This window comes from Mixophyes fleayi, chromosome 10, assembly GCF_038048845.1.
Source record: "Mixophyes fleayi isolate aMixFle1 chromosome 10, aMixFle1.hap1, whole genome shotgun sequence".
Lineage (NCBI taxonomy): Eukaryota > Metazoa > Chordata > Amphibia > Anura > Limnodynastidae > Mixophyes > Mixophyes fleayi.
The window spans coordinates 48,450,714-48,465,205 of record NC_134411.1 but is presented as its reverse complement, the minus strand read 5'-3'; the positions used below and the strand labels follow the sequence as shown (position 1 = coordinate 48,465,205).

The 14,492-nt window shown below is 32.9% G+C and overlaps 11 non-coding genes across 11 annotated transcripts; all 11 read right to left on the bottom strand.

Annotated features, from left to right (window-relative positions):
• Nucleotides 1-885: 885 nt before the first annotated feature.
• Nucleotides 886-958, bottom strand: TRNAV-UAC (transfer RNA valine (anticodon UAC)). Its single transcript has one exon. It is a non-coding gene; the product is annotated as a tRNA-Val (tRNA).
• Nucleotides 959-2,198: 1,240 nt separating this feature from the next.
• Nucleotides 2,199-2,271, bottom strand: TRNAV-UAC (transfer RNA valine (anticodon UAC)). The gene has a single exon. It is a non-coding gene; the product is annotated as a tRNA-Val (tRNA).
• Nucleotides 2,272-3,511: 1,240 nt separating this feature from the next.
• On the bottom strand, nucleotides 3,512-3,584 carry TRNAV-UAC (transfer RNA valine (anticodon UAC)). Its single transcript has one exon. It is a non-coding gene; the product is annotated as a tRNA-Val (tRNA).
• Nucleotides 3,585-4,813: 1,229 nt separating this feature from the next.
• TRNAV-UAC (transfer RNA valine (anticodon UAC)) lies at nucleotides 4,814-4,886 on the bottom strand. The gene has a single exon. It is a non-coding gene; the product is annotated as a tRNA-Val (tRNA).
• Nucleotides 4,887-6,126: 1,240 nt separating this feature from the next.
• On the bottom strand, nucleotides 6,127-6,199 carry TRNAV-UAC (transfer RNA valine (anticodon UAC)). The gene has a single exon. It is a non-coding gene; the product is annotated as a tRNA-Val (tRNA).
• Nucleotides 6,200-7,439: 1,240 nt separating this feature from the next.
• TRNAV-UAC (transfer RNA valine (anticodon UAC)) lies at nucleotides 7,440-7,512 on the bottom strand. Its single transcript has one exon. It is a non-coding gene; the product is annotated as a tRNA-Val (tRNA).
• A 1,240-nt stretch (nucleotides 7,513-8,752) lies between these two features.
• TRNAV-UAC (transfer RNA valine (anticodon UAC)) lies at nucleotides 8,753-8,825 on the bottom strand. The gene has a single exon. It is a non-coding gene; the product is annotated as a tRNA-Val (tRNA).
• Nucleotides 8,826-10,054: 1,229 nt separating this feature from the next.
• On the bottom strand, nucleotides 10,055-10,127 carry TRNAV-UAC (transfer RNA valine (anticodon UAC)). Its single transcript has one exon. It is a non-coding gene; the product is annotated as a tRNA-Val (tRNA).
• Nucleotides 10,128-11,367: 1,240 nt separating this feature from the next.
• TRNAV-UAC (transfer RNA valine (anticodon UAC)) lies at nucleotides 11,368-11,440 on the bottom strand. Its single transcript has one exon. It is a non-coding gene; the product is annotated as a tRNA-Val (tRNA).
• Nucleotides 11,441-12,679: 1,239 nt separating this feature from the next.
• On the bottom strand, nucleotides 12,680-12,752 carry TRNAV-UAC (transfer RNA valine (anticodon UAC)). The gene has a single exon. It is a non-coding gene; the product is annotated as a tRNA-Val (tRNA).
• A 1,240-nt stretch (nucleotides 12,753-13,992) lies between these two features.
• On the bottom strand, nucleotides 13,993-14,065 carry TRNAV-UAC (transfer RNA valine (anticodon UAC)). Its single transcript has one exon. It is a non-coding gene; the product is annotated as a tRNA-Val (tRNA).
• Nucleotides 14,066-14,492: the final 427 nt, after the last annotated feature.

Here is a 14,492-nt window from a genome sequence, read left to right as displayed (position 1 = left end):
ACTAAAACATGTCTGATAACCACTACACTGTAAATCCAAAGACAAAATCTAAATTCTTTAATGCTCAACTACCATATACTAGTTTTGGAAAGAACTTGTTTTCATTGAAAATAACTTTTTTGAAAGCAAATGTCACTACACAGCATAGTATTTAAAGAATTTGATTTTCTTTAATCAGAGGATGACTAATTTGCTACTGAAATTAAATTTCCAAAGATATTGCCTGCTGGTGATCAAAAACCAGCAGTCAACTGCGAGCCCTGAAAATTTCACACAGGAAGTTTTTTCCAGGGTTCTCCTATTTTAGTAGTCTCATAACAGCACATATTTTTGTTTCTAATATTAAGCAGTCACAATGGTGGGCATGAACATATTGAATCACAGAAAAATAGCATTCTCTGTCATAGCAGCTTCTTAATGGTCCTCCTCATCACACCCACTCTCTGCAGTGTCCCAGAATCCCTAGGTCTCAGCCAGGGCTGTCAGTCGAGCAGTGGAGATATGGAAGAAACAATTGCATGGAGAAGCTTATGAGATTTCAATTTTACAGAGAAAATTTACACAGCATAAAGTATATTCATTAATGTAGAAAAATGAACAAAAAAACATTTTAACAAGCTCTTTTGCTTTAAAAATATATAGAAATCATGAAAATACATTGTTGGCAAAAAGGAGATAAGTCAACTTAACTTTTAATTTTAAAATTACTGGATTACAAGTATATACTATTTTTATGAACTAAAACTTAAAGTGTAGTTTAAGACTACATTTATTCCCATTAGCAGAAAGGCCAGTTTCTATTGAACAAACTACCCTTTTCACAGTTTAAATCACCAGAAGAGATATGTTGAGTATGGAAATATTTAAAGACTGATTGGTTAAACATGGTTTCACTGGGGATTGAACCCAGGACCTTCTGCGTGTAAAGCAGATGTGATAACCACTACACTATGAAACCAAGACGTAGCCTGTTTCTGCACAGTTCAGCAAAGTTGAATGACTCGACATATGATATGAAACCTGGAAATGTGCAATTTTTGAATTGTTGGTCAAACTTCTGTTTAAACCCTTGGAATCAAGTTTAGAGAAGATTTTTGAGTAGTTAATATTTCAATTTTAAAGAGAAAAATGTGACAGCATTCATGATGTTTAATGCCTTGTAGTTTTATCGATCAGTAGCCCCACATTTTTAAGGATTCCTTTTTAGTGATTTAGCAAGCCTTGTTTTGAACATATGCCTTTTTTAGGAAGACATATAAATAAAATTCCCTTTCATAACAAACATCAAACTTTACACGAAAAACTAAAACATGTCTGATAACCACTACACTGTAAATCCAAAGACAAAATCTAAATTCTTTAATGCTCAACTACCATATACTAGTTTTGGAAAGAACTTGTTTTCATTGAAAATAACTTTTTTGAAAGCAAATGTCACTACACAGCATAGTATTTAAAGAATTTGATTTTCTTTAATCAGAGGATGACTAATTTGCTACTGAAATTAAATTTCCAAAGATATTGCCTGCTGGTGATCAAAAACCAGCAGTCAACTGCGAGCCCTGAAAATTTCACACAGGAAGTTTTTTCCAGGGTTCTCCTATTTTAGTAGTCTCATAACAGCACATATTTTTGTTTCTAATATTAAGCAGTCACAATGGTGGGCATGAACATATTGAATCACAGAAAAATAGCATTCTCTGTCATAGCAGCTTCTTAATGGTCCTCCTCATCACACCCACTCTCTGCAGTGTCCCAGAATCCCTAGGTCTCAGCCAGGGCTGTCAGTCGAGCAGTGGAGATATGGAAGAAACAATTGCATGGAGAAGCTTATGAGATTTCAATTTTACAGAGAAAATTTACACAGCATAAAGTATATTCATTAATGTAGAAAAATGAACAAAAAAACATTTTAACAAGCTCTTTTGCTTTAAAAATATATAGAAATCATGAAAATACATTGTTGGCAAAAAGGAGATAAGTCAACTTAACTTTTAATTTTAAAATTACTGGATTACAAGTATATACTATTTTTATGAACTAAAACTTAAAGTGTAGTTTAAGACTACATTTATTCCCATTAGCAGAAAGGCCAGTTTCTATTGAACAAACTACCCTTTTCACAGTTTAAATCACCAGAAGAGATATGTTGAGTATGGAAATATTTAAAGATTGATTGGTTAATCAGAACATAAACATGGTTTCACTGGGGATTGAACCCAGGACCTTCTGCGTGTAAAGCAGATGTGATAACCACTACACTATGAAACCAAGACGTAGCCTGTTTCTGCACAGTTCAGCAAAGTTGAATGACTCGACATATGATATGAAACCTGGAAATGTGCAATTTTTGAATTGTTGGTCAAACTTCTGTTTAAACCCTTGGAATCAAGTTTAGAGAAGATTTTTGAGTAGTTAATATTTCAATTTTAAAGAGAAAAATGTGACAGCATTCATGATGTTTAATGCCTTGTAGTTTTATCGATCAGTAGCCCCACATTTTTAAGGATTCCTTTTTAGTGATTTAGCAAGCCTTGTTTTGAACATATGCCTTTTTTAGGAAGACATATAAATAAAATTCCCTTTCATAACATACATCAAACTTTACACGAAAAACTAAAACATGTCTGATAACCACTACACTGTAAATCCAAAGACAAAATCTAAATTCTTTAATGCTCAACTACCATATACTAGTTTTGGAAAGAACTTGTTTTCATTGAAAATAACTTTTTTGAAAGCAAATGTCACTACACAGCATAGTATTTAAAGAATTTGATTTTCTTTAATCAGAGGATGACTAATTTGCTACTGAAATTAAATTTCCAAAGATATTGCCTGCTGGTGATCAAAAACCAGCAGTCAACTGCGAGCCCTGAAAATTTCACACAGGAAGTTTTTTCCAGGGTTCTCCTATTTTAGTAGTCTCATAACAGCACATATTTTTGTTTCTAATATTAAGCAGTCACAATGGTGGGCATGAACATATTGAATCACAGAAAAATAGCATTCTCTGTCATAGCAGCTTCTTAATGGTCCTCCTCATCACACCCACTCTCTGCAGTGTCCCAGAATCCCTAGGTCTCAGCCAGGGCTGTCAGTCGAGCAGTGGAGATATGGAAGAAACAATTGCATGGAGAAGCTTATGAGATTTCAATTTTACAGAGAAAATTTACACAGCATAAAGTATATTCATTAATGTAGAAAAATGAACAAAAAAACATTTTAACAAGCTCTTTTGCTTTAAAAATATATAGAAATCATGAAAACACATTGTTGGCAAAAAGGAGATAAGTCAACTTAACTTTTAATTTTAAAATTACTGGATTACAAGTATATACTATTTTTATGAACTAAAACTTAAAGTGTAGTTTAAGACTACATTTATTCCCATTAGCAGAAAGGCCAGTTTCTATTGAACAAACTACCCTTTTCACAGTTTAAATCACCAGAAGAGATATGTTGAGTATGGAAATATTTAAAGATTGATTGGTTAATCAGAACATAAACATGGTTTCACTGGGGATTGAACCCAGGACCTTCTGCGTGTAAAGCAGATGTGATAACCACTACACTATGAAACCAAGACGTAGCCTGTTTCTGCACAGTTCAGCAAAGTTGAATGACTCGACATATGATATGAAACCTGGAAATGTGCAATTTTTGAATTGTTGGTCAAACTTCTGTTTAAACCCTTGGAATCAAGTTTAGAGAAGATTTTTGAGTAGTTAATATTTCAATTTTAAAGAGAAAAATGTGACAGCATTCATGATGTTTAATGCCTTGTAGTTTTATCGATCAGTAGCCCCACATTTTTAAGGATTCCTTTTTAGTGATTTAGCAAGCCTTGTTTTGAACATATGCCTTTTTTAGGAAGACATATAAATAAAATTCCCTTTCATAACATACATCAAACTTTACACGAAAAACTAAAACATGTCTGATAACCACTACACTGTAAATCCAAAGACAAAATCTAAATTCTTTAATGCTCAACTACCATATACTAGTTTTGGAAAGAACTTGTTTTCATTGAAAATAACTTTTTTGAAAGCAAATGTCACTACACAGCATAGTATTTAAAGAATTTGATTTTCTTTAATCAGAGGATGACTAATTTGCTACTGAAATTAAATTTCCAAAGATATTGCCTGCTGGTGATCAAAAACCAGCAGTCAACTGCGAGCCCTGAAAATTTCACACAGGAAGTTTTTTCCAGGGTTCTCCTATTTTAGTAGTCTCATAACAGCACATATTTTTGTTTCTAATATTAAGCAGTCACAATGGTGGGCATGAACATATTGAATCACAGAAAAATAGCATTCTCTGTCATAGCAGCTTCTTAATGGTCCTCCTCATCACACCCACTCTCTGCAGTGTCCCAGAATCCCTAGGTCTCAGCCAGGGCTGTCAGTCGAGCAGTGGAGATATGGAAGAAACAATTGCATGGAGAAGCTTATGAGATTTCAATTTTACAGAGAAAATTTACACAGCATAAAGTATATTCATTAATGTAGAAAAATGAACAAAAAAACATTTTAACAAGCTCTTTTGCTTTAAAAATATATAGAAATCATGAAAATACATTGTTGGCAAAAAGGAGATAAGTCAATTTAACTTTTAATTTTAAAAATACTGGATTACAAGTATATACTATTTTTATGAACTAAAACTTAAAGTGTAGTTTAAGACTACATTTGTTCCCATTAGCAGAAAGGCCAGTTTCTATTGAACAAACTACGCTTTTCACAGTTTAAATCACCAGAAGAGATATGTTGAGTATGGAAATATTTAAAGATTGATTGGTTAAACATGGTTTCACTGGGGATTGAACCCAGGACCTTCTGCGTGTAAAGCAGATGTGATAACCACTACACTATGAAACCAAGACGTAGCCTGTTTCTGCACAGTTCAGCAAAGTTGAATGACTCGACATATGATATGAAACCTGGAAATGTGCAATTTTTGAATTGTTGGTCAAACTTCTGTTTAAACCCTTGGAATCAAGTTTAGAGAAGATTTTTGAGTAGTTAATATTTCAATTTTAAAGAGAAAAATGTGACAGCATTCATGATGTTTAATGCCTTGTAGTTTTATCGATCAGTAGCCCCACATTTTTAAGGATTCCTTTTTAGTGATTTAGCAAGCCTTGTTTTGAACATATGCCTTTTTTAGGAAGACATATAAATAAAATTCCCTTTCATAACAAACATCAAACTTTACACGAAAAACTAAAACATGTCTGATAACCACTACACTGTAAATCCAAAGACAAAATCTAAATTCTTTAATGCTCAACTACCATATACTAGTTTTGGAAAGAACTTGTTTTCATTGAAAATAACTTTTTTGAAAGCAAATGTCACTACACAGCATAGTATTTAAAGAATTTGATTTTCTTTAATCAGAGGATGACTAATTTGCTACTGAAATTAAATTTCCAAAGATATTGCCTGCTGGTGATCAAAAACCAGCAGTCAACTGCGAGCCCTGAAAATTTCACACAGGAAGTTTTTTCCAGGGTTCTCCTATTTTAGTAGTCTCATAACAGCACATATTTTTGTTTCTAATATTAAGCAGTCACAATGGTGGGCATGAACATATTGAATCACAGAAAAATAGCATTCTCTGTCATAGCAGCTTCTTAATGGTCCTCCTCATCACACCCACTCTCTGCAGTGTCCCAGAATCCCTAGGTCTCAGCCAGGGCTGTCAGTCGAGCAGTGGAGATATGGAAGAAACAATTGCATGGAGAAGCTTATGAGATTTCAATTTTACAGAGAAAATTTACACAGCATAAAGTATATTCATTAATGTAGAAAAATGAACAAAAAAACATTTTAACAAGCTCTTTTGCTTTAAAAATATATAGAAATCATGAAAATACATTGTTGGCAAAAAGGAGATAAGTCAACTTAACTTTTAATTTTAAAATTACTGGATTACAAGTATATACTATTTTTATGAACTAAAACTTAAAGTGTAGTTTAAGACTACATTTATTCCCATTAGCAGAAAGGCCAGTTTCTATTGAACAAACTACCCTTTTCACAGTTTAAATCACCAGAAGAGATATGTTGAGTATGGAAATATTTAAAGATTGATTGGTTAATCAGAACATAAACATGGTTTCACTGGGGATTGAACCCAGGACCTTCTGCGTGTAAAGCAGATGTGATAACCACTACACTATGAAACCAAGACGTAGCCTGTTTCTGCACAGTTCAGCAAAGTTGAATGACTCGACATATGATATGAAACCTGGAAATGTGCAATTTTTGAATTGTTGGTCAAACTTCTGTTTAAACCCTTGGAATCAAGTTTAGAGAAGATTTTTGAGTAATTAATATTTCAATTTTAAAGAGAAAAATGTGACAGCATTCATGATGTTTAATGCCTTGTAGTTTTATCGATCAGTAGCCCCACATTTTTAAGGATTCCTTTTTAGTGATTTAGCAAGCCTTGTTTTGAACATATGCCTTTTTTAGGAAGACATATAAATAAAATTCCCTTTCATAACATACATCAAACTTTACACGAAAAACTAAAACATGTCTGATAACCACTACACTGTAAATCCAAAGACAAAATCTAAATTCTTTAATGCTCAACTACCATATACTAGTTTTGGAAAGAACTTGTTTTCATTGAAAATAACTTTTTTGAAAGCAAATGTCACTACACAGCATAGTATTTAAAGAATTTGATTTTCTTTAATCAGAGGATGACTAATTTGCTACTGAAATTAAATTTCCAAAGATATTGCCTGCTGGTGATCAAAAACCAGCAGTCAACTGCGAGCCCTGAAAATTTCACACAGGAAGTTTTTCCCAGGGTTCTCCTATTTTAGTAGTCTCATAACAGCACATATTTTTGTTTCTAATATTAAGCAGTCACAATGGTGGGCATGAACATATTGAATCACAGAAAAATAGCATTCTCTGTCATAGCAGCTTCTTAATGGTCCTCCTCATCACACCCACTCTCTGCAGTGTCCCAGAATCCCTAGGTCTCAGCCAGGGCTGTCAGTCGAGCAGTGGAGATATGGAAGAAACAATTGCATGGAGAAGCTTATGAGATTTCAATTTTACAGAGAAAATTTACACAGCATAAAGTATATTCATTAATGTAGAAAAATGAACAAAAAAACATTTTAACAAGCTCTTTTGCTTTAAAAATATATAGAAATCATGAAAATACATTGTTGGCAAAAAGGAGATAAGTCAACTTAACTTTTAATTTTAAAATTACTGGATTACAAGTATATACTATTTTTATGAACTAAAACTTAAAATGTAGTTTAAGACTACATTTACTCCCATTAGCAGAAAGGCCAGTTTCTATTGAACAAACTACCCTTTTCACAGTTTAAATCACCAGAAGAGATATGTTGAGTATGGAAATATTTAAAGATTGATTGGTTAATCAGAACATAAACATGGTTTCACTGGGGATTGAACCCAGGACCTTCTGCGTGTAAAGCAGATGTGATAACCACTACACTATGAAACCAAGACGTAGCCTGTTTCTGCACAGTTCAGCAAAGTTGAATGACTCGACATATGATATGAAACCTGGAAATGTGCAATTTTTGAATTGTTGGTCAAACTTCTGTTTAAACCCTTGGAATCAAGTTTAGAGAAGATTTTTGAGTAGTTAATATTTCAATTTTAAAGAGAAAAATGTGACAGCATTCATGATGTTTAATGCCTTGTAGTTTTATCGATCAGTAGCCCCACATTTTTAAGGATTCCTTTTTAGTGATTTAGCAAGCCTTGTTTTGAACATATGCCTTTTTTAGGAAGACATATAAATAAAATTCCCTTTCATAACATACATCAAACTTTACACGAAAAACTAAAACATGTCTGATAACCACTACACTGTAAATCCAAAGACAAAATCTAAATTCTTTAATGCTCAACTACCATATACTAGTTTTGGAAAGAACTTGTTTTCATTGAAAATAACTTTTTTGAAAGCAAATGTCACTACACAGCATAGTATTTAAAGAATTTGATTTTCTTTAATCAGAGGATGACTAATTTGCTACTGAAATTAAATTTCCAAAGATATTGCCTGCTGGTGATCAAAAACCAGCAGTCAACTGCGAGCCCTGAAAATTTCACACAGGAAGTTTTTTCCAGGGTTCTCCTATTTTAGTAGTCTCATAACAGCACATATTTTTGTTTCTAATATTAAGCAGTCACAATGGTGGGCATGAACATATTGAATCACAGAAAAATAGCATTCTCTGTCATAGCAGCTTCTTAATGGTCCTCCTCATCACACCCACTCTCTGCAGTGTCCCAGAATCCCTAGGTCTCAGCCAGGGCTGTCAGTCGAGCAGTGGAGATATGGAAGAAACAATTGCATGGAGAAGCTTATGAGATTTCAATTTTACAGAGAAAATTTACACAGCATAAAGTATATTCATTAATGTAGAAAAATGAACAAAAAAACATTTTAACAAGCTCTTTTGCTTTAAAAATATATAGAAATCATGAAAACACATTGTTGGCAAAAAGGAGATAAGTCAACTTAACTTTTAATTTTAAAATTACTGGATTACAAGTATATACTATTTTTATGAACTAAAACTTAAAGTGTAGTTTAAGACTACATTTATTCCCATTAGCAGAAAGGCCAGTTTCTATTGAACAAACTACCCTTTTCACAGTTTAAATCACCAGAAGAGATATGTTGAGTATGGAAATATTTAAAGATTGATTGGTTAATCAGAACATAAACATGGTTTCACTGGGGATTGAACCCAGGACCTTCTGCGTGTAAAGCAGATGTGATAACCACTACACTATGAAACCAAGACGTAGCCTGTTTCTGCACAGTTCAGCAAAGTTGAATGACTCGACATATGATATGAAACCTGGAAATGTGCAATTTTTGAATTGTTGGTCAAACTTCTGTTTAAACCCTTGGAATCAAGTTTAGAGAAGATTTTTGAGTAGTTAATATTTCAATTTTAAAGAGAAAAATGTGACAGCATTCATGATGTTTAATGCCTTGTAGTTTTATCGATCAGTAGCCCCACATTTTTAAGGATTCCTTTTTAGTGATTTAGCAAGCCTTGTTTTGAACATATGCCTTTTTTAGGAAGACATATAAATAAAATTCCCTTTCATAACATACATCAAACTTTACACGAAAAACTAAAACATGTCTGATAACCACTACACTGTAAATCCAAAGACAAAATCTAAATTCTTTAATGCTCAACTACCATATACTAGTTTTGGAAAGAACTTGTTTTCATTGAAAATAACTTTTTTGAAAGCAAATGTCACTACACAGCATAGTATTTAAAGAATTTGATTTTCTTTAATCAGAGGATGACTAATTTGCTACTGAAATTAAATTTCCAAAGATATTGCCTGCTGGTGATCAAAAACCAGCAGTCAACTGCGAGCCCTGAAAATTTCACACAGGAAGTTTTTTCCAGGGTTCTCCTATTTTAGTAGTCTCATAACAGCACATATTTTTGTTTCTAATATTAAGCAGTCACAATGGTGGGCATGAACATATTGAATCACAGAAAAATAGCATTCTCTGTCATAGCAGCTTCTTAATGGTCCTCCTCATCACACCCACTCTCTGCAGTGTCCCAGAATCCCTAGGTCTCAGCCAGGGCTGTCAGTCGAGCAGTGGAGATATGGAAGAAACAATTGCATGGAGAAGCTTATGAGATTTCAATTTTACAGAGAAAATTTACACAGCATAAAGTATATTCATTAATGTAGAAAAATGAACAAAAAAACATTTTAACAAGCTCTTTTGCTTTAAAAATATATAGAAATCATGAAAATACATTGTTGGCAAAAAGGAGATAAGTCAATTTAACTTTTAATTTTAAAAATACTGGATTACAAGTATATACTATTTTTATGAACTAAAACTTAAAGTGTAGTTTAAGACTACATTTGTTCCCATTAGCAGAAAGGCCAGTTTCTATTGAACAAACTACGCTTTTCACAGTTTAAATCACCAGAAGAGATATGTTGAGTATGGAAATATTTAAAGATTGATTGGTTAAACATGGTTTCACTGGGGATTGAACCCAGGACCTTCTGCGTGTAAAGCAGATGTGATAACCACTACACTATGAAACCAAGACGTAGCCTGTTTCTGCACAGTTCAGCAAAGTTGAATGACTCGACATATGATATGAAACCTGGAAATGTGCAATTTTTGAATTGTTGGTCAAACTTCTGTTTAAACCCTTGGAATCAAGTTTAGAGAAGATTTTTGAGTAGTTAATATTTCAATTTTAAAGAGAAAAATGTGACAGCATTCATGATGTTTAATGCCTTGTAGTTTTATCGATCAGTAGCCCCACATTTTTAAGGATTCCTTTTTAGTGATTTAGCAAGCCTTGTTTTGAACATATGCCTTTTTTAGGAAGACATATAAATAAAATTCCCTTTCATAACAAACATCAAACTTTACACGAAAAACTAAAACATGTCTGATAACCACTACACTGTAAATCCAAAGACAAAATCTAAATTCTTTAATGCTCAACTACCATATACTAGTTTTGGAAAGAACTTGTTTTCATTGAAAATAACTTTTTTGAAAGCAAATGTCACTACACAGCATAGTATTTAAAGAATTTGATTTTCTTTAATCAGAGGATGACTAATTTGCTACTGAAATTAAATTTCCAAAGATATTGCCTGCTGGTGATCAAAAACCAGCAGTCAACTGCGAGCCCTGAAAATTTCACACAGGAAGTTTTTTCCAGGGTTCTCCTATTTTAGTAGTCTCATAACAGCACATATTTTTGTTTCTAATATTAAGCAGTCACAATGGTGGGCATGAACATATTGAATCACAGAAAAATAGCATTCTCTGTCATAGCAGCTTCTTAATGGTCCTCCTCATCACACCCACTCTCTGCAGTGTCCCAGAATCCCTAGGTCTCAGCCAGGGCTGTCAGTCGAGCAGTGGAGATATGGAAGAAACAATTGCATGGAGAAGCTTATGAGATTTCAATTTTACAGAGAAAATTTACACAGCATAAAGTATATTCATTAATGTAGAAAAATGAACAAAAAAACATTTTAACAAGCTCTTTTGCTTTAAAAATATATAGAAATCATGAAAATACATTGTTGGCAAAAAGGAGATAAGTCAACTTAACTTTTAATTTTAAAATTACTGGATTACAAGTATATACTATTTTTATGAACTAAAACTTAAAGTGTAGTTTAAGACTACATTTATTCCCATTAGCAGAAAGGCCAGTTTCTATTGAACAAACTACCCTTTTCACAGTTTAAATCACCAGAAGAGATATGTTGAGTATGGAAATATTTAAAGATTGATTGGTTAATCAGAACATAAACATGGTTTCACTGGGGATTGAACCCAGGACCTTCTGCGTGTAAAGCAGATGTGATAACCACTACACTATGAAACCAAGACGTAGCCTGTTTCTGCACAGTTCAGCAAAGTTGAATGACTCGACATATGATATGAAACCTGGAAATGTGCAATTTTTGAATTGTTGGTCAAACTTCTGTTTAAACCCTTGGAATCAAGTTTAGAGAAGATTTTTGAGTAATTAATATTTCAATTTTAAAGAGAAAAATGTGACAGCATTCATGATGTTTAATGCCTTGTAGTTTTATCGATCAGTAGCCCCACATTTTTAAGGATTCCTTTTTAGTGATTTAGCAAGCCTTGTTTTGAACATATGCCTTTTTTAGGAAGACATATAAATAAAATTCCCTTTCATAACATACATCAAACTTTACACGAAAAACTAAAACATGTCTGATAACCACTACACTGTAAATCCAAAGACAAAATCTAAATTCTTTAATGCTCAACTACCATATACTAGTTTTGGAAAGAACTTGTTTTCATTGAAAATAACTTTTTGAAAGCAAATGTCACTACACAGCATAGTATTTAAAGAATTTGATTTTCTTTAATCAGAGGGTGACTAATTTGCTACTGAAATTAAATTTCCAAAGATATTGCCTGCTGGTGATCAAAAACCAGCAGTCAACTGCGAGCCCTGGAAATTTCACACAGGAAGTTTTTTCCAGGGTTCTCCTATTTTAGTAGTCTCATAACAGCACATATTTTTGTTTCTAATATTAAGCAGTCACAATGGTGGGCATGAACATATTGAATCACAGAAAAATAGCATTCTCTGTGATAGCAGCTTCTTAATGGTCCTCCTCATCACACCCACTCTCTGCAGTGTCCCAGAATCCCTAGGTCTCAGCCAGGGCTGTCAGTCGAGCAGTGGAGATATGGAAGAAACAATTGCATGGAGAAGCTTATGAGATTTCAATTTTACAGAGAAAATTTACACAGCATAAAGTATATTCATTAATGTAGAAAAATGAACAAAAAAACATTTTAACAAGCTCTTTTGCTTTAAAAATATATAGAAATCATGAAAATACATTGTTGGCAAAAAGGAGATAAGTCAACTTAACTTTTAATTTTAAAATTACTGGATTACAAGTATATACTATTTTTATGAACTAAAACTTAAAGTGTAGTTTAAGACTACATTTATTCCCATTAGCAGAAAGGCCAGTTTCTATTGAACAAACTACCCTTTTCACAGTTTAAATCACCAGAAGAGATATGTTGAGTATGGAAATATTTAAAGATTGATTGGTTAATCAGAACATAAACATGGTTTCACTGGGGATTGAACCCAGGACCTTCTGCGCGTAAAGCAGATGTGATAACCACTACACTATGAAACCAAGACGTAGCCTGTTTCTGCACAGTTCAGCAAAGTTGAATGACTCGACATATGATATGAAACCTGGAAATGTGCAATTTTTGAATTGTTGGTCAAACTTCTGTTTAAACCCTTGGAATCAAGTTTAGAGAAGATTTTTGAGTAGTTAATATTTCAATTTTAAAGAGAAAAATGTGACAGCATTCATGATGTTTAATGCCTTGTAGTTTTATCGATCAGTAGCCCCACATTTTTAAGGATTCCTTTTTAGTGATTTAGCAAGCCTTGTTTTGAACATATGCCTTTTTTAGGAAGACATATAAATAAAATTCCCTTTCATAACATACATCAAACTTTACACGAAAAACTAAAACATGTCTGATAACCACTACACTGTAAATCCAAAGACAAAATCTAAATTCTTTAATGCTCAACTACCATATACTAGTTTTGGAAAGAACTTGTTTTCATTGAAAATAACTTTTTTGAAAGCAAATGTCACTACACAGCATAGTATTTAAAGAATTTGGTTTTCTTTAATCAGAGGATGACTAATTTGCAACTGAAATTAAATTTCCAAAGATATTGCCTGCTGGTGATCAAAAACCAGCAGTCAACTGCGAGCCCTGAAAATTTCACACAGGAAGTTTTTTCCAGGGTTCTCCTATTTTAGTAGTCTCATAACAGCACATATTTTTGTTTCTAATATTAAGCAGTCACAATGGTGGGCATGAACATATTGAATCACAGAAAAATAGCATTCTCTGTGATAGCAGCTTCTTAATGGTCCTCCTTATCACACCCACTCTCTGCAGTGTCCCAGAATCCCTAGGTCTCAGCCAGGGCTGTCAGTCGAGCAGTGGAGATATGGAAGAAACAATTGCATGGAGAAGCTTATGAGATTTCAATTTTACAGAGAAAATTTACACAGCATAAAGTATGTTCATTAATGTAGAAAAATGAACAAAAAAACATTTTAACAAGCTCTTTTGCTTTAAAAATATATAGAAATCATGAAAATACATTGTTGGCAAAAAGGAGATAAGTCAACTTAACTTTTAATTTTAAAATTACTGGATTACAAGTATATACTATTTTTATGAACTAAAACTTAAAGTGTAGTTTAAGACTACATTTATTCCCATTAGCAGAAAGGCCAGTTTCTATTGAACAAACTACCCTTTTCACAGTTTAAATCACCAGAAGAGATATGTTGAGTATGGAAATATTTAAAGATTGATTGGTTAATCAGAACATAAACATGGTTTCACTGGGGATTGAACCCAGGACCTTCTGCGTGTAAAGCAGATGTGATAACCACTACACTATGAAACCAAGACGTAGCTTGTTTCTGCACAGTTCAGCAAAGTTGAATGACTCGACATATGATATGAAACCTGGAAATGTGCAATTTTTGAATTGTTGGTCAAACTTCTGTTTAAACCCTTGGAATCAAGTTTAGAGAAGATTTTTGAGAAGTTAATATTTCAATTTTAAAGAGAAAAATGTGACAGCATTCATGATGTTTAATGCCTTGTAGTTTTATCGATCAGTAGCCCCACATTTTTAAGGATTCCTTTTTAGTGATTTAGCAAGCCTTGTTTTGAACATATGCCTTTTTTAGGAAGACATATAAATAAAATTCCCTTTCATAACATACATCAAACTTTACACAAAAAACTAAAACATGTCTGATAACCACTACACTGTAAATCCAAAGACAAAATCTAAATTCTTTAATGCTCAACTACCATATACTAGT